At 40.6% G+C, this 16,453-nt stretch overlaps 1 protein-coding gene across 9 annotated transcripts in view; it reads left to right on the forward strand.

Annotated features, from left to right (window-relative positions):
• Positions 1 to 16,453, forward strand: part of SEMA4D (semaphorin 4D) — an 83,562-nt gene that overhangs the window by 24,152 nt on the left and 42,957 nt on the right. The window contains exon 1 of one of the 9 annotated variants that reach the window (XM_086869128.1): positions 7,288 to 7,368. The exons of the other annotated variants lie outside the window; for them this stretch is intronic. The gene's annotated coding sequence lies outside the window, so the exon portion shown is untranslated. Of the gene's footprint in view, positions 1 to 7,287; positions 7,369 to 16,453 lie in introns of those variants that run through there. 9 annotated transcript variants of the gene reach the window in all.

The raw sequence follows: 16,453 nt of genomic DNA on the forward strand, positions 1-16,453 counted from the left end.
GAGATAGTTATTTGTGCATTCTGATTACACATGCATGAAAGCCCACAAGAAAGGTGACTGCAGGTTTTTACATGGTGCTGCTGTGTTGGTAATTGATATCTGTAGTGCACTATGGGCAGAAAAGCCATGCTGAGGTTGGTGGAGTGTTTAGTTGTATAGGAAAGCCTGCACCTTGGGATGAGTTGGCTTTCATGTAGCAAAGGACCCTGAGTTTTGAGCTGCTGATGTATGGCAGTGGCCCTTAGGGCACACAGGTGCTGCACCTTTACAAGAAAGACTCTTTGAGGAGCTAGCTGATCTGGGGGTTAGTTAGCTGTGGAGGTATGATGGTGCTGCCAGGGCACACAGGGCATAGAGTATGGAGTGGTGTTGTTCCCTATCCATGTCATTGGGCATGATGATGTGTCCGTGCTGCAGTCCTCCTGCCTGAAAGAAGAGTCAGTGTGATTGGAGATATGTGATGCACAAATGCAAGTCCTTATGGGCAGGACAGTGTGGCTGTTCCCAGCATAGACTTGCCTGTGGGTTCATCTTTACTATGGACAAAACCAAAGTTGCCTCTTTCTCCTCCATGATTATATTTATTGTTTTAATGTAGCCTGAAAATTGCACAATAAAACTCCTTATTATGAATACAAATGCAAATATCCAGTGTCGCCACTTGCTCATTAAGATCAACTCAAATGCAGCAGCATTAATGGTGCTTTGTGTTTCTCATGGTTCATGGCATTCATGGAGGCTTGTGCCTCTCCGTGTTGTTGTGCCACGACCATTGCATATGCCAGAAAATCCAGGCAGAGCTACTTCTGCTAGTTCTCACTCTCTCTCTTTGCTCCCATGCAGTTTCCTCAGAAGTGGTAGTGCTGCTGCTTAGAGGCCTGATGCTGTGCCACATCAGTGCTGCTTGCTGATGGTGTGTCTCCTCCAGTGACAAAGCAGCACTGCTGCGGGACCAGGAGCTGCCTCAGCTGGTTTTGCCAGCAAGAGGAGTGTTGGTGAAACCGTGGTGTGATATGTGCTGTGGTGAGCTGGAGCATGAAAGTGGGCATCAACAAATTAAGGGTGAATCTGACTTGACTGAAGTGACAGTTTCTTTCAGCTGACAAAAATATTTCATAAGTTTTGGCTTTCTTTCACTTACTATTTAGTGTGGAATTGTAGGTCATGTTTGTTGGCAGCCACCAAAGGAGGGAATTATTTTAATTCTATGCTTTTCACTTACGCAAGAGATTATGATCTCTGTGATGATGGGTTGTTAGGCTGTCTCTTCTCCCCCCCAAGTTTTAGGATAGAATTGCAGAGGATGGAATGTTGGGGACCTGTTGCACAATGTCCTCTTCTTTTGATGCTGATGCCTTTGCCTCATGTTTCAGTGCTTTCTTCACCTTGACTTCTGTGTGACTGTGTCAGTTTAATAAGAGCATCTGGCATTCTAATTTTACCAGTTTCTTTGACCAGGCTGCATTTTTTTTTCCCTCTCTGATTTTAATTCAGGTTAGTAGTTGATCTTGTTTGTGCAGGCACAGATTTTCACCATGTTGTTCACTCTTCATAACTGATACTTTGTTCTGTGGGCTTAGTTTAAGCCCAGACTTTCAGTGTAGAGGGAGACCTCTCCTTAAAAGTGTGTAAGGGTGGTGTAATCTGGCTTTGTAGGCTTTTGGGGACACTTTCCAGCACTGACCAGCTCACTGTGATTAATTACTTGGCTACTAATGAATTGGGGGATGTTTTCTGCATTTTTGTTATTGTCAGTGATTGGTGTTCTTTCACAGCTTGCATTCTGCTTAAGTAGGTTCCCTATGATTTAATATGCTGCTTCCAACTTATATTTTTTAATTACGTTGAGCAAGATGCTGATTTTAATATGGAATCTTCATTTAGTAATGACTTCTCAGGCTGTAGGCGATGTTTTGCTACAAAACTGGTTCACTTGAGCTTACCCGTATGTGACAGTTGCCATTAAGTTTGCTGGTCCAGTTGTCTTAACAGCAGACTACTTACTAGGTAAGAAGGCTGAAACCAGACATTTTTGTTTAATTTAGAAACTGTTAACTTTGTGTAGCTTGATACACTTTGCAGAGAATCACACAGTACATAAATATAGCATGTGGTTAATCTTTTATGGGAGTATTGTTTGCTTTTGAATGGTGGGAAAATTCTAAGAAAAGTGTGTTAGAAAACACAGCTGTTTAATGACAGGTCTTAATTTACTCATTGATTTGATGTTTAAATTTTTAAATATGCAGAAATCTTTCTGTATAAAAACTTGCATCATAGGGACAGTATATTGTGCTGCTCCTTTTTAATCATCTTCCTGAAAGAACGGTTACTACAGACATGAAGAATCTTTAGTCTATTTGCTGAGGGGTGCCTGGAGAAAAAAATGTACGTAGTCATGCTGTGTGTGTTTATCTAACACTCCAAACTCCTAATTTTCCATATTGTTTCAACTGCATTTATTTCAGATAACACATTTGACTATGGAATAGGGTTTAGGCATGGAGAAGCTATTTTCTCCCTTTACAAGGGTGATATGGTGGTGTTTTGTGCTCATGGGTTAGAATACTACATGTCAACAGAGTTTCTTCAAAGCAAGAAATAGGTAAAAGTTTGGAGTTTAGTGTTTGGGATTTTTTTAAAATGTCTAGTTAAAATACAGATCATTTGACAGTCAGGTTCTAGGTGGAAAACTTGGGCAAGACTTTCAAGGTATAAAATAAGAATTGGTGAAATCTGTCTTTGTATGCCTTAGGAAAGAAGGTTGACCCATAATATGAAACAGACTGATCAGCTGATGTTTTTCAGAATGGTTAATATGCATTTTAAGGATCTGATAAATCATTTGTGTGCTTTAACATTGAACAAAGACTTTCTTAGTGTGTCTGTTGTGTAGGGGCCCTCTGGCTGTTGCAGCCGTGTTGGCCAGCAGCTGCCAGTTTGGTGAGACCAGAGTCTTCTGGGGCAGCCGAAGGCTGATGGGGAATGTGAGATGTGGTAGGGATCCAGGGAGGCTCTGACCCAAACTTTTCACCAAACAGAAACACCGCTGGGCATCAATTAAGGAGGGGTAGTTACTGCTGGGGTGTCAGGCTCTTCAAGTTTATGTCATCTGAAGATTGTTAAGAGTGTAAATTTTCTTTCTAAATCAGGTGTGGAGTTTATCTTTCTTGTGTTTGACAGTGGTTCTTATTTTGAGTATCTTTATGTTAACTTTTTTGTTACCCCTTTGTTGTAAGTATGTGGAGTCTGGCATAGCAAGATCAGCCCTGGTGTCAGCAGGGCTGTCCTTGGAGGCCTTTAATGCCTTTCTTGAAGGCATGGGGCAAGGATAGGGGAAAAGGAGGAGCAGCTGCCAAGCCCTTCCTTGCTTTTAAGTAATGTGACAGGAGAGCCATCCCTGTCCAGCACCAGACTCTAGGAAGGGCTGCTGAATGGGGCCAGGAGGAACCCGCTCTGAAGGATGGGTTGGAAGCACATTGTTTTGCTTTGCCCTCAGTTAATGATTGAGAAAGGTTCAGTGCCACAGCTCCTGTCGGCAGCGCTACAAAAATGGCCTCTGTTTCTAGTAACTAATTTATGCCTCTTAACCAGGTTTGTCCAGTCACTGTTTTCCGTGGTGATCACTGCCTCTGTCAGCTTCTTGCCCAGCTCTGTCTGCCTGGCTGCTCCCTTCCCTGCCTCCCAGTGCCGGCCAGAGAGAGCAGGTTCTGAACCTCTGTGAAGAGCATCCTCCAACTTTTACCTTCCCTGTGGTTTTTGGGGAGCAGCGCTGTGTGGCATGGTTTGGCTTATGTTGCAGACAGTTGAAATGGTGGTTTGTGAGGATATGGGTCCAGACTGGCTTCTTATCCAGCACCAGAGAGAGGGAGGGCAAACCAAAACACTCAGGCACAGGACTTGCTTTCCTGTGGACCCTGGGAGGTGAAACTCGCCTGCCACACCAGCTCCATGCCCCAGCTGATGTTGGTAAAGAGCTGTGAATTGTCTCTTTGTATCTGTAGATGTTGGATTCAGCAAAAATGGCAGGTTCAACAAGTAAGATGCCTTTCTAGGGTTTTTGTATTTGGTGATGACAACAGGGCCTATTGTCAGGGTTGGTCTCTGTCTCTTCTGGGTAGTGATGCTTTTAATAAGTTTTCTAATGTGTAATCTGGGTGTATTCTTTGTCCAAACTGGTCTGTTTTGTCTGGATGCTAACTCTTGCCATCTGGGTCATCAGGTTTCTGAGATTTCCAGGGCTCACAACACACTATTTGATTGTATTTTTTTTTTTTCCCTTCTTTTCCTGTTTTGGTGTTGCTGAACTCTTCTCTGTAATTCTCTCCATTCTGTAGGTATCAATTTTTAAAGTATTTTTGTCTGTTTGTTGAAGAGCTTTCTAGAGCAGATGTGGTAGCCACTACCTTAAATTCCCATGGCCACTGCTGTCCTGGTGAGTACTGAACCGAGATTACATCAGTTGCTTCCCACTTAAGTCAAATTCTCAACAAAAATGGGCCCCTACACCAGAAAGCCAGCTGGTGGAAAACACAGGACCCTTTCTCTGGCCTTGCTTTTCCCCATTGTTTTCCTCCCTGTAGCTGAGCAGGGCACTCACGTCTGAGAGGACAGGAGCCAGGCAGTGGTGGCCAGGCTGGCTGCAGGACATGGGGAAGCAAAGCTGTGTTGTGGGGCACGGACTGCACTGGATATTATAGTGTGAGGGAGCTCTTGTCTTCTCTGGCAGTGCAGCTGGGTGGCCCTCCCCTTGCTGCTTCTTTGTACCCACCCTGAAATTGTTCTTCTCCCATCCATGTAAGGTTTAAGCTCAGCTGAGAGGAAGACATTGGGATTCTCATTGCCTGAAGAAGGTAAGTTTAGATGCTGATTAAACTGAATGATTACTGCTAAAACATGAAGGCAAGAGGTTTTTTTGGTTTGTAGTGAATGAAAGGGGAAGAAGGAAATAAGTCAAAAGGGCTAATTTTGTTTCTATAATCCCATTTGTTTCCTTTCCTCTTGCAAACTTTTATGTAGGTTTTAGTTGATGGGAATAAGAGGATGAAGGGGATTTTGTGTCTAATAGCAATTTAGAAATTGGACTCATATTGAAGAGAAATGCATGTATTCATGGCATGACCAAAGTTATGCCACAAGACAAATCTGTTGTGTTTTAGCAGCTTATCTTTGCTCCCTACTTGATTAGAAGGGTTTCTACCTGACACACCTCCTTTACCCCAATGAAGTGATGTAGCTACAGTGGAAGAGGACTGCAGAAGTGCACTAAAGCTTAACTTTTTGCTTCTTAACCTTAGGAACTGTGCTGAAAGTTGTGTCCTGAAACTGCGCTGACTGAAGTTGTGTGACTTAATGAAAGACCTTGGTGTACTGAAAAGTAACTGTTTTAAAAAGGAAAAAAAGCAAAACCAAAACAAACACCAAGAAATGGCTTCACCTATGCCCTTTATGTTGTAAAGAGTGTCTGTGTCTTAGAGATTCTGGAGAGTAAATGCTTGCTGTAGGCTTCTCTGTTCAGTAGCTCTAGAGCTATGTAAATTGACATCTGAGGACTCCAGTGCTGACAGCCCCCAGAGGCTGCTGGTCTCAGTCATGACTTTTGGCTCTGAACTTGGTTGCTTTGAAAATGCAGGGTTTTGGACAGACCTTGTTTGAATGTCTTGAAAAACCGTTTTAAAAGACACTTGCAAGGATTCGTTTGAAAGTTTGGAGCTTTATTGTAAAAGTCTTAGCAACTGTGAACAGATTCCATATATGTTTTTAATTTGTGATGCTTATAATGCATAACAGTTTAGCAAAGCTCACAAAAGCTTGGTTTTGTCTTCTTCCATAATCTTGTTTGCCTGTGAGGGAGTACAAGATATTATCTCAGTTGTAGAGATTTGATAAGTACTAGAAAAATGTTTACAGTGGGATAAATTCAAGAAGCACCACCTTTGTGGCGTGTCAAAGAAAAGGTAATGGGCGTAAATGGGTAAGTACAAATGATGAGGAAGAAAAATTTAGCTGACTCCTTAGGCTTATGTATGTGAAACCCGAGTGTTTGGAAACTGAAGGTGGGTATTTCAGAGCAGCAATAAAGCACACTTCCATAAAAGAAAAGTGGCAATAGGTTCTACCTCTGCAGGAGGCTGTATATTGGGAAATGCTTTTCTAGAAGCAGATTTTTACCCCAGGTGCCTTGTGGAGGTGTTTAGCAGCCTCTGTTAAGTGGAAGGGCAAACCAATTTTCAGTGGCAGCTTTGACTTTGTTAGCTGTGTGTTTTTTTACCCCCATCCATATCTTCCTTTCTGTAAATGCTTGTCATGTAGTAATTTTCTTTGTGAGTTTGTTCATTTCTTACAGGCTTCACCTAATCTAATTCACAGTGCTGTGTTTACTGGCTTTTGTATATTGACTTCATGCATTGTTTCATCTGTATCCTGGTGTGGAAGCAGAGATACCTGAAAACAAGAGAAATGTGGTAGTTGGGAGGATTACAGTTTATATCTACTATCTAATTTCTTTTGGTTAATTTTGAAGATAGCATTAAGCATGTCTTCATAAACTTAAGGTCGTAAAAAGTAATGAATTTTAAGACTTTGTTTAAAGTGTTTATCTATCATTTTCACGAGATTATCACTTACAGGCACTTGACATCAGCCAACTCAGATCCATATTCTTAATTGAAAAACATTTTCTCCCTATGTGAATTCCTAAATCATGTGGGTTCATTACATAACCTGACACTAACAGGCTGTGATAGAATAAATCACTACCATTAGAGGTATTTTATATGTCTCAGTCTGCTATTTCATTTTATTCTGAGATTTTTCTTCACTTGTTTCTGAAGCTTTGTATGTTGTTTCATAATTTTTCTCTTCTCATGAAAATTGGGGTGAAAGTATTTATTCTTTTCAGCTGGTCCTCACGTTGTGCCACCTGTGATTGCTGCTTGTGGTTAGTGTGGTTGATCAAACATCACAATTTAGAAATAATATTGATGTGATGGATTTTTAAGTGTATTGTGTGTATTCATGGAACACCACCAGAAGCTCAAGATCTTTCTTACCTTCCTTTATTAAAGGAATTTTCTCTTTACCCTTTCCTTATGGAATCATCTCCATACCCTTTCTTTATGCAATTTCTTATGTCACATTTTTATAGACATAATAAGTGTCATATCACAAATGTTTCGGAAGAAGTGAGTATCTGATTTTTATTCTTTTTGTCTTACTCCCCTGAGACACCTTTCTTCTGAAAATTGTCTCATATTTGAGTATCAAAATGTTGTATTTTTTTCATAGGTTTAAAAAGTTTCGGAAGAGTGCTAAATATGGTGACCAAGGAGGATGGAAGGATGATAAACTGTCCGTCCTGGGGGAGGGGTTTGTACTATCTTTTCTAGCTTCTTCTGGCAGTAGTTAAGTGGCTTGTTGTTGAACTTAAAATCTGATGGCTGTTATGAAAAGGTGCTGTTCAGTGAAAACCTGTTATGAAACGGTTGTTTAGTGAAAATTAAACATTTTGTTTTATTTTTGCTGAGAGTTTTCACCCCTTCTTTCAGAAAAATCTTTTTTCACTATTGAGTTTGTTGAGAGATGAGAAGTGGAGCTACCTGCAGAAGTTCAAGTCGTTGTTGACTGTACAACAGTCACCTTTTGTTCTCCAGTTGAATATAGAAAAGACTGAGTAACAATGGTTTCGTTATGTGATGCCTCCTGAATGCTGTTGCCTGATGGGCAAGGAAGCGTCAGCTTTAATTAATGGACAGTCTGTTAGTACAGTTTGTTTGTTAGAACTGTGCTAGGAGGCCCATTGCTCAGTGGTACACTAACCTACAGGAACGTTTAATTGTCTGCCTTGGAAACCTTTCAGACTGGCGTATGAATTGCAGCATCTAAAACTCGCTGATTGGCAGAAAAGTTAGACTTGAGCCAGTAGCTGTGAATTGTGATTTATCTGTTTTGAAGTTCTGCTTCTGAGAGTGACAGGCTTAGTGTCCCATTCTTCAGACAGGGAAGCAAGTGGATGCCATCATGCTTAGGCAGGGCTTTAATCACAGACCTGATTCTGTTTCTCAAGATGGCATTACCCATCCAAGCTGATTTAATAACTGCAGTGCTTTCTCCTTGGGACCCCCTTGCATTTACAGTAAGGTAGACAAACCCTTTAAAACAAAGTTTCACATACCCGTTACTCAAGGGTATGAAAAGTAACAGAATGGAAAGCAAAGGTTAATGAAGTGCCAGCGTGTGAAAGTCTTAGTTGTATGTTAACTTTTTCTTTGGCAGCTCTCAACTATCCTGATTACAGCTTTTGTACAAAGCATTTTCTGTCTGCTGCAGCTGTTGTGACTATACCGTGTGTCATGATCAGTCTGTCACTGTTCATTGATCTGGAGGGGGGTAGCCATTAATTACTCACTCCACTACCTGCTTCTCTAGCAGTAGCAGTGTTGCTTTTAAGATCTTCTCATGAGATTACCACTCAAACTTTGATAGAGTGAGAGGGCAGAATTTAGTTAAACATCAGTGTATTTCAAATTAGATTACTTCATATTGTTTCTACTGTGTCTTTCAGATAGGTTTTTTTTGTTGTTCTTGCAGCCTTTGTTTGCTGCCCGAAGTTGCATCAAGCTCAGGGTTGTGCTAGTTTGTGTTAGAACTGTGAATGTCGTTGGTTTGTGCTTGCTATACCCGATTGCATTGGTTTTCTAAGTGAACTTTTATGTGACATTTTCAATCTTCAGCATGTGGCAAGTAAATTTGAAATGTGCTCACAGTGCTTGTTCATACTTTTTTTTTGTGCTATCCATGTAGTGAAACCAGCTTGTGGTACAAATTAGACTTGCTGAACTTGTCATTGGGCATTTATCTGCTCTATCTCACAACACTCAAAATGGCTTTTGGCATTCTGCAGTTAGTGAAGTTGGAAGACAAATAAAAGTAAATAAACAGGCTTCAGCATAGGTGACTTGTCCCTTTCTGTTCTTCCTCAGTTGTTGTTTTTTGGGTCCTGCTGCTGACCATTTGTGATGCATCGTTATACTCTCATAATGCTAAATCATTATGTCCTTGCCACAGTCTGCTAGTTTTCATCAGCATGGGAACCGAAGAGGACTGTGGGACCACTGTCATTCAGTGACTTATTTATTTATTTATTTATTTATTTATTAATCTTCTGGGAGCAGTTCATGTTTTGGCTGAGAGTGAGAACAGAGTAATGTGGGCTTGGCATCCCCCATATGCTGCTGTAGAGAGAAGCTTTGGAGGCAGCTGAAGCCCACATTATCTGTCTGCTTAAGGAACTTAAACAAGGTCTAGGATAGGAAGAGAGCAAAGGTGGTGGGATCTGCATTGAGTCCTGCTATTCTGAACTTTAGATCTTCAACTTTTTAGTGTACTTGCATTACAAGCTTTGACATGTTGTTAATACTATTGTAGATCAGAATCCTGTCTTGTGGCTGTGTGTTTCAGCGAGAAGTGCTCTCCTGTGTGTGTGTGTGACGGAAGCACAGCTTGTGCACTTGCACTTACGCTTTCTCAGTCCTCTGGTATCAGCACAGGGTTTTCAGAGCCTCAGAGGTCTGGCCTCTCTGTATGCTTCTCACCTTCACTGTAGCTCAAACACAAGTTAACACACACTTCAAATAAAACACGTTGGTATTGTACAGTGTTTTCTCACTTGGTTAACAAGAGCGTTAACCCTGTGTGTGCTGTGAGCTGAAGAGGCATGCATCACAGTTTGTCGAGTCTCTGGTGGAGATGCCAGAAGGAAAATTACATAAATGAGATTCAAAAGATACACACATGCAATTAGAAATTGAAGAGACAGGTGGATCAGTGGAAACCCGAACTTGTGAGGAACACATTCAAGATGCTTTGGTTCCATGTCAGCAGCTGGTCTGGTAGCTTCCAATGTGTTTTCTCTGGTTGGCAGAATTTCAGTCAAAACCTTAACACTTTCCATAACTGTAGCTCTGCACTGTGAAAGAGAGCATATTCTTCCTGAAAATCTGCAGTTAAATGAGCTTTTGCTTGTTTCCTTGCATTACTACTGAAACTTGTCCGGCTCTATACTGTGCTGCATTTAGAAACTGATCTGACTGGAAAGTGATGTCACACCTCCATTTCTCCCCATAAAAGCAAATGGTGTAGTCTTTTTGCTGGATAAGTTTTTTGAAACTTCAAATTTAGTGTTTTCATTTATCTGTAAGAACAAGGGGAAGAAACCTATGCATGTGGAGCTTTCTGCATCTCTGACTTTAATAGATATGTTGCATATATACTGCTGTTAAGGTGTCGTTTCAAGCACTGTCAGTCTGGTGGTTGTATAAAGTCTGAATTTTTCTGCTTGAGTGCTTGGTCCTATTCTTTTTTTCTGGCTATTCTTTTTGTCCCTTGGGTAATTTTGTCCCTTGGGTCCCCACCTGTTTCTGGTTGGTGGAGGTGGAGAGAAGATTGTGTTTGTTGCACATCTCTGTCTCCATTAATGCACTACTAATATTTATTGAAATTATATTCCATCTTGTGCCTGATATTCTTCAAACAAGTGAACTGGGGGGCTTTTCCAATGGAGCAAATTTCAAACATTTGGTAGTTTACATTCTCTTTAATCTGCGGTAAGTAACACTAATCAGACACCAGACAACAGGGGAGAGAAAAAAGGCGTATGTGCAGGTATGTCTCTAGCAATAACCTAAAAAATATATTTTTGCTGAACTTTTTATTGTATGTCCCAGAAGTATAGTCTCCAGAGCATGTCAGGTCTGAGAAGCGCTGAAACAAGCAGCAGTATGGATCCCTGCCTTAGTTCTTCCAGCTAGGATCCCTGGTCAAGGGAATGGTGTGTGGGGGGATGCTGTTTCTGTGCTTGCCGTGTTGGTAGGGAATGCCAGTCTTCTCTCCATATGGCCGAGGCTGGTTCAGTATGTAGTGGGGAACGATGCTGGGAATTTTCATTGACTGTGAGAAGGAACTGGATGATGGTGCTGTTCGAGCAGTCTTACAAAGTAGCCACTGACAGCCAAGTGATGCCACCTTTGGTGGGGAGGTCTTTTGTTTTCCCTTTGCTCAGTGATGTGTTTTTGGGTGCCTGTCTTCTGGCCTGAGATCAGGGGTGTGTAGAGATGGAGGGTACACTATTCTGAGTCTGTTCACAATAAGGCCCATTTTGATGTGCCCTCTTTTATCGCACAGAGGGTGAAGCTGATGCCGTTCAGTTAGTAAAGATTTTGCTGTCATGACAGAAATTGTCAGACCAGAGCAGAGGACGAGAGGTATATTTGTGTGTTTTAAATCAGTGAGTGTAGCAAACACCCTACTTACACCATTTTCCTTTGAATTATGGTCTGGTTTTGCTTCTTAGAACAGGAGATTGTGTCAACACTCAGGGCACTGTCTTATTGCTGTCTGATTTGATTTTCATGAATCTTACGCTTCAGTCACTTAACACATGCAGAATGAGGAATGGCACCATTTGAAACAGGAGATCTGGCTTCTAAGAGAAGTTTAGAAGAGGCCTTATGGAGGCCCTTTGATAGCTTTGGCCTAGTTTGGAAGCTGTCTCTGTCAGCCACATGTTATTTCAGATGAGTTACCTATGGCTGTGACAGTAGGCATGTGATTGCTTTTGAAGAATCCCAGCACTGGAAAAAAACCAAAAACAAACCTGCCTAATTATTACAGAACATTGGAGTTCTACTCCAATTTCTCCATGTATAAAACCCCAAAATGATAACCTTGATTTCCTTGTTCTTATGATCATCAGAAGGCCAAGTTTGGAAGGTGCAATTCTGGTTTTATTACAGAGAAATCTGGGGGAAGAAACTGTAAATGAAGGCTTTTTGGTTTTTTTTTTCCTCTTCATGCTATAACAGCCTTGGCTCTTTGAAGAAGCAGCTCTTTGACAATATGTTCTGAACTGTGCGCATGGAATTTTGACACTCAGTGCTGTGAGAACACAGCAAATGTTCACACTCAGGTTTTGGTGTGGAATTTTGCTGATTTTTTTTATTTCATTTTAAACACCAGCATTGGTCTGATTTTTGCCTGTGTTGCGGCCATAACTCACCTGGGCACCAGATGATAACTGAAATTTTGGATATGCAGTCTTAGTACATTAAATGTGAGTTCCACAGAAAAAACGTGCTTTTTGGAAACTGGTATAAAAAGCATTTGAAAGAGATTATTTTCCCTTTCTTGTCCCCAGCCTTCCAGAAAGTCTTGCTGTGGAAACAATAAAACTCAAAACATGCATGTTGTTGTATATTTAGGCTATTGCTCTTGGTGTCTGAAGGTTCTGTTTCCCTGCAAACAAAGGTGTTTTTATTGTGCCATTTACAGGTTTTGGTGGGTTTTTTTTTCCTTGTGGTGTTTTGTTTGTAATTCAGCATAACCATTAGTTGTGTTTGCAAGTGATTTAGAAGAGCCAGGCAAAACTGAAGGTTCTGTTGTACTTGGTACCATGATGAATGTATTTTCTGTTTCCTGATGGATTTGCAGCACTGTTAATTTCAGAATTGTGTTGGATGCCCAATGAAAGAGATTTTGAATTTGTGGGTAAAGGGAATATTTTCCAGTTGGAAAACCATGCTTATTCTTATTTGAACTGCCAGATGCAGCGGAAGTTAATCCTTTGCTGCAATATATCTCCTTGAAAAATAATGTTTTAAGCTGCTGCCAGAGGCATGCTAACAGATGGGAAACTGGAGAAATGTGCCTGTAAGTTTGTAGTGTTAAAAGTCAATATATTATGTTCCCTATCTGTACTATGTGTAAAAGCAGTAACTTCACATAGGAAACCGACCTCAAGTTCGTTGTTGCCTAGCTGTGCCACTTCCTGTGCTCTTATCCTGTACATCCCGCATGGACAGGCAATGTCCTGACAGCTGAAACCAGCTGTCACAGGTGTGTGACAGTTAAACATGGCACTTTCCTGCAGCCCCTACAGCAGTTGTTTTAAATTTGTATTTCCTGATAGCTGTTTTACAGCTGTGCTGGATAGAGTTTAAATGAACGAAAGTTCTTAATTTCTCTGCTGTGCTTATGAGGCTGTAACACTGGGGTATTTTTATACCGTCGATCAGTTAGATTCCTCGATTGGAATATTCCTCATTTAAATATTTAATGTATGAGATATGCAGATACTGCAGTATTTTAATGTAAATATGAACAAAATATTTTTGGGACTTTTTTTATGCATCTTGTTTTGCTTTTTGCAGAGGTTGTAGCCATGGGATGCTACCCAGACTCTGAACTGTAAAAGAGAGCATAAAGAATGCAGTATGTTTTTAGAATAGACTGAACTGTGAGCAGATGGCTTCATTAAATTCTTTTTAGGCAAGGAAAGTGGTTGCTGCTTTTGGAACAAAATTGGCTGGAGCAACTGCTTGTACATTGCCATCGTAAGTGTGTGGCAGGTAGAATATTTGTACAGTTTGGTGTAAAACAATTGGTCCTTCAAAATACAGATGCAGGAGAGTGGTGCCTCTGTTCTTTGAAATGATAGATACGAATTAGAACAAGAGACTGAATGTCTCCTCAGTAAACTTTCTGTGCATGTTTAAAATATTGAGCGGGGGGGATCTCTTCTAGTTGATTTTTTGCTCCTTGACCCCAGGATTCTGTTCTTCACCACAAAATCCTTTGTTTTACCTTTTTTTTTTACTTGCTTTCTGGAGGACACAGTGGAAAACTACATTTATAACTAAATTAACAAAATAGAATTATAAATGGCTTTCAAAGGAGAGTGATACCTGAAAGGTAATTTTCTTCTTTTAGAATGCAAAGACTTCTGGCAGAAATATATCAAGAGCATGGTTGCTAAGGGTTTCAATGTTCTTGTGTTGATCAAAGTTTTGTGTGTACAGTGTGAACAAATTTTTGCTTTCCTTACATCTAAGCTGTAATTAGGTACTTGATGCTCAATTTTCGCCCAATCCTTCCAGCCCCAGTGTTAAAAAAACTTATAAAGTTTGGTCAAGACAAATACTCCCAACTCACAATATCTGAATACCCTCCTACAAGCAGATTGTCTACTGAGCTTCAAAGATGGGGATAGATTTAAGGAGGAGGATTTGAAGGACTGTTAGGTCCTTTCAGAACTGAGTGTTTCCTTTAATTTGTTGTCTTTAAATTTAAAGGCAATAAACCTGGTATCTGGGAAGACACTATCCTGATGTAATGCTGAATTTATTGGTATTGATTGTAGCATATCCATTCTTTTACCTGTGAAATGCCTCTTTATTAGAAATTAGATATTAGCTTGTTTTATGTAGTGAAGGAGGACTGGTACACCTGCTTCTTGTAGGTCTGAACTCCTTGTCTTGTCTTCTCTTTTGGTACATGGTATATTCTGGGGAAGACTTGAGCTCTGAACAGCTTCTTTGTTGGTTTCAGCTCTGTTAAAATGCTGCTGGCAGATAATCTGGAATGGTAGTGTTGGGATTAATTTGTTGTTTGTGATTGAGTCAGGGAAAGCGCACAAAATGCCTTTATTTATGAAGAAGCTTCTGCACTGTTTTGTTTCACCATACTGAACCAAATACCTCAGTGTGGTAGTTGTGTGGAAGTTTGTTGTGAATGTGTACACATACTTGCATAATAGATCAAATCCATGGTTTTTACCAGGTTGCTTTTTTAAGGGTAAATTTGTAAAGTACACATGCATTGTGGAAACTGACTGAGCCAGACATCATATTGCTGGAGGAAATTTTGTGCTTAATTAGAATCAATACATTCCACAACGAGAGTAGAAAATGACCTTGAATTTGGGAGGATGAATTACTGGCATGTTATTTGCCTTGTTTGAAGTGTGTTATTTTGCACCCTGGATTCTCCTGTTAAGCTTTGTGTATCTATGATACATGCTTTTAAAATGTTATCTTTTTATGTGTGTGTTTTCCAGAACTCTATGCAGTAGTAGGAGAGCTGGACAGTGCTGCTATTGTGATAGAAGTATCTGAGCAGATCCACTGTAAATGCAATTGTGGCCCTGGCTATCTCATGCCTGCCACTGTCCATAAGACAAAGCTTTTGGACTTAACCTTACGTGTTTATGAAAACAGCCATGGCTGTAAGTGGAGCACTTCACCCTAGCCCATGGTGTATCAGGTATTTGCCAAGATTGGCAGCATTTTTCTTACCTCTTTTTTCCTCTCTGTCTCTTTGTTGCTGAGAGGTGCAATGATGCTTCATAAGGTTGTGGGGACCCTAATGAACAGGTGTTTCAGATTCTGGATTGTACCCATTTTCACCTTTCATTTGAACAAGAGCTGAATGTTGTATAACCATAGTTCTGGTACATCACTGAGTGTTAGCAATATGTGCTAAATGAAAAGTAGTCTTGTTAAATGTCAGGCCTTGCACATCCTCTGGACAGGAACTCAGTCCTATATTTGTGTCTGTCTTTATTGATATTTTGCAAACAAAGGCTGCTAAGCCATTTGAACATCTGGGCTGAATCACATTTAACCAGCTTATGTGAGCAAATGTTTCTACCCATTCACGTAGTGAAACGTAAGCTGCAAAGCCTGGGATATTCTGCACAGAGATGAATGGCTGTATGTTGTTACGATTTAACTAAATTCATTCAGCTTGTTCTAACTGTGGCCTTTTCCTCATAAGGGCAGAAATGATTGTCACTTTGCAGTCTAGGTTTAAATCTTATGACCCATGGAAATTATCTGCATTTGCTCTTGCTCTGTTTAGCTTCTTTCAACTACAGACCCTGTATAAGAATAAGCAAAGGAAAGGGTGTCTGCAGACATATTGCATGCATATCAGATGCTTCTAGTGTCTGGTCAGCTTTGGTTTGAGCCAAATAGTACACATCTGAAAACGTTTTTGCTAGTTTGGTAATGTTTTTCTCTGCTGGTGGAGTCGATTTGCAGCTTCCTTGAAACTGAAGATGTAATAATGATCTGTATGTTAAGAGGATAAAACATCTGCTAAGACTAGAGTGCAAATAATTCTTAGTTGGAGTCTGCCTTGTTTCCAGATTTTTCCTAATGTGCAGCAGAGAAGAATGAATATGGTTTTCCTGTATGCGCTCCTGGAACTTTGATCTAGTTGTCAGTGCTGCGGTTCATAGGTGTGAACAGCTTCACACTACTCGAGCTGCTGCAGAAAGTTGCCCAGGAGCAGGGTGGGAGGAAGGCCAGTACTCCAAGGATGCAGCCTTAAGTCATGGCTTTGGGTTGTGTGTAATTGAATAGCTGCAGTGGCCTGTTCCTTGTCCTTTTGCTCCCTTCCTTGACCTCTTGTGCTACTGGTGCAGCTTCTCTTGAGTGAGATCTTTATGATGATGGGACTGTAGAGTGTCCTGGTTAAAAATTTATTCATATTCCCCTGAGACAGCTTTCTTCTAAAACAGCTGTCTGATCTTTAAATTTGATTTTCATTTTTACTTTTTGTTTCTGCTGTACTATGTGGGGTGTTACTTGCCCAAACAAGCTGTGCCTGTTCTGTT

Source organism: Cyanistes caeruleus, chromosome Z (genome assembly GCF_971803275.1).
Source record: "Cyanistes caeruleus chromosome Z, bCyaCae1.hap1.1, whole genome shotgun sequence".
In the NCBI taxonomy this organism is placed as follows: Eukaryota; Metazoa; Chordata; class Aves; order Passeriformes; family Paridae; genus Cyanistes; species Cyanistes caeruleus.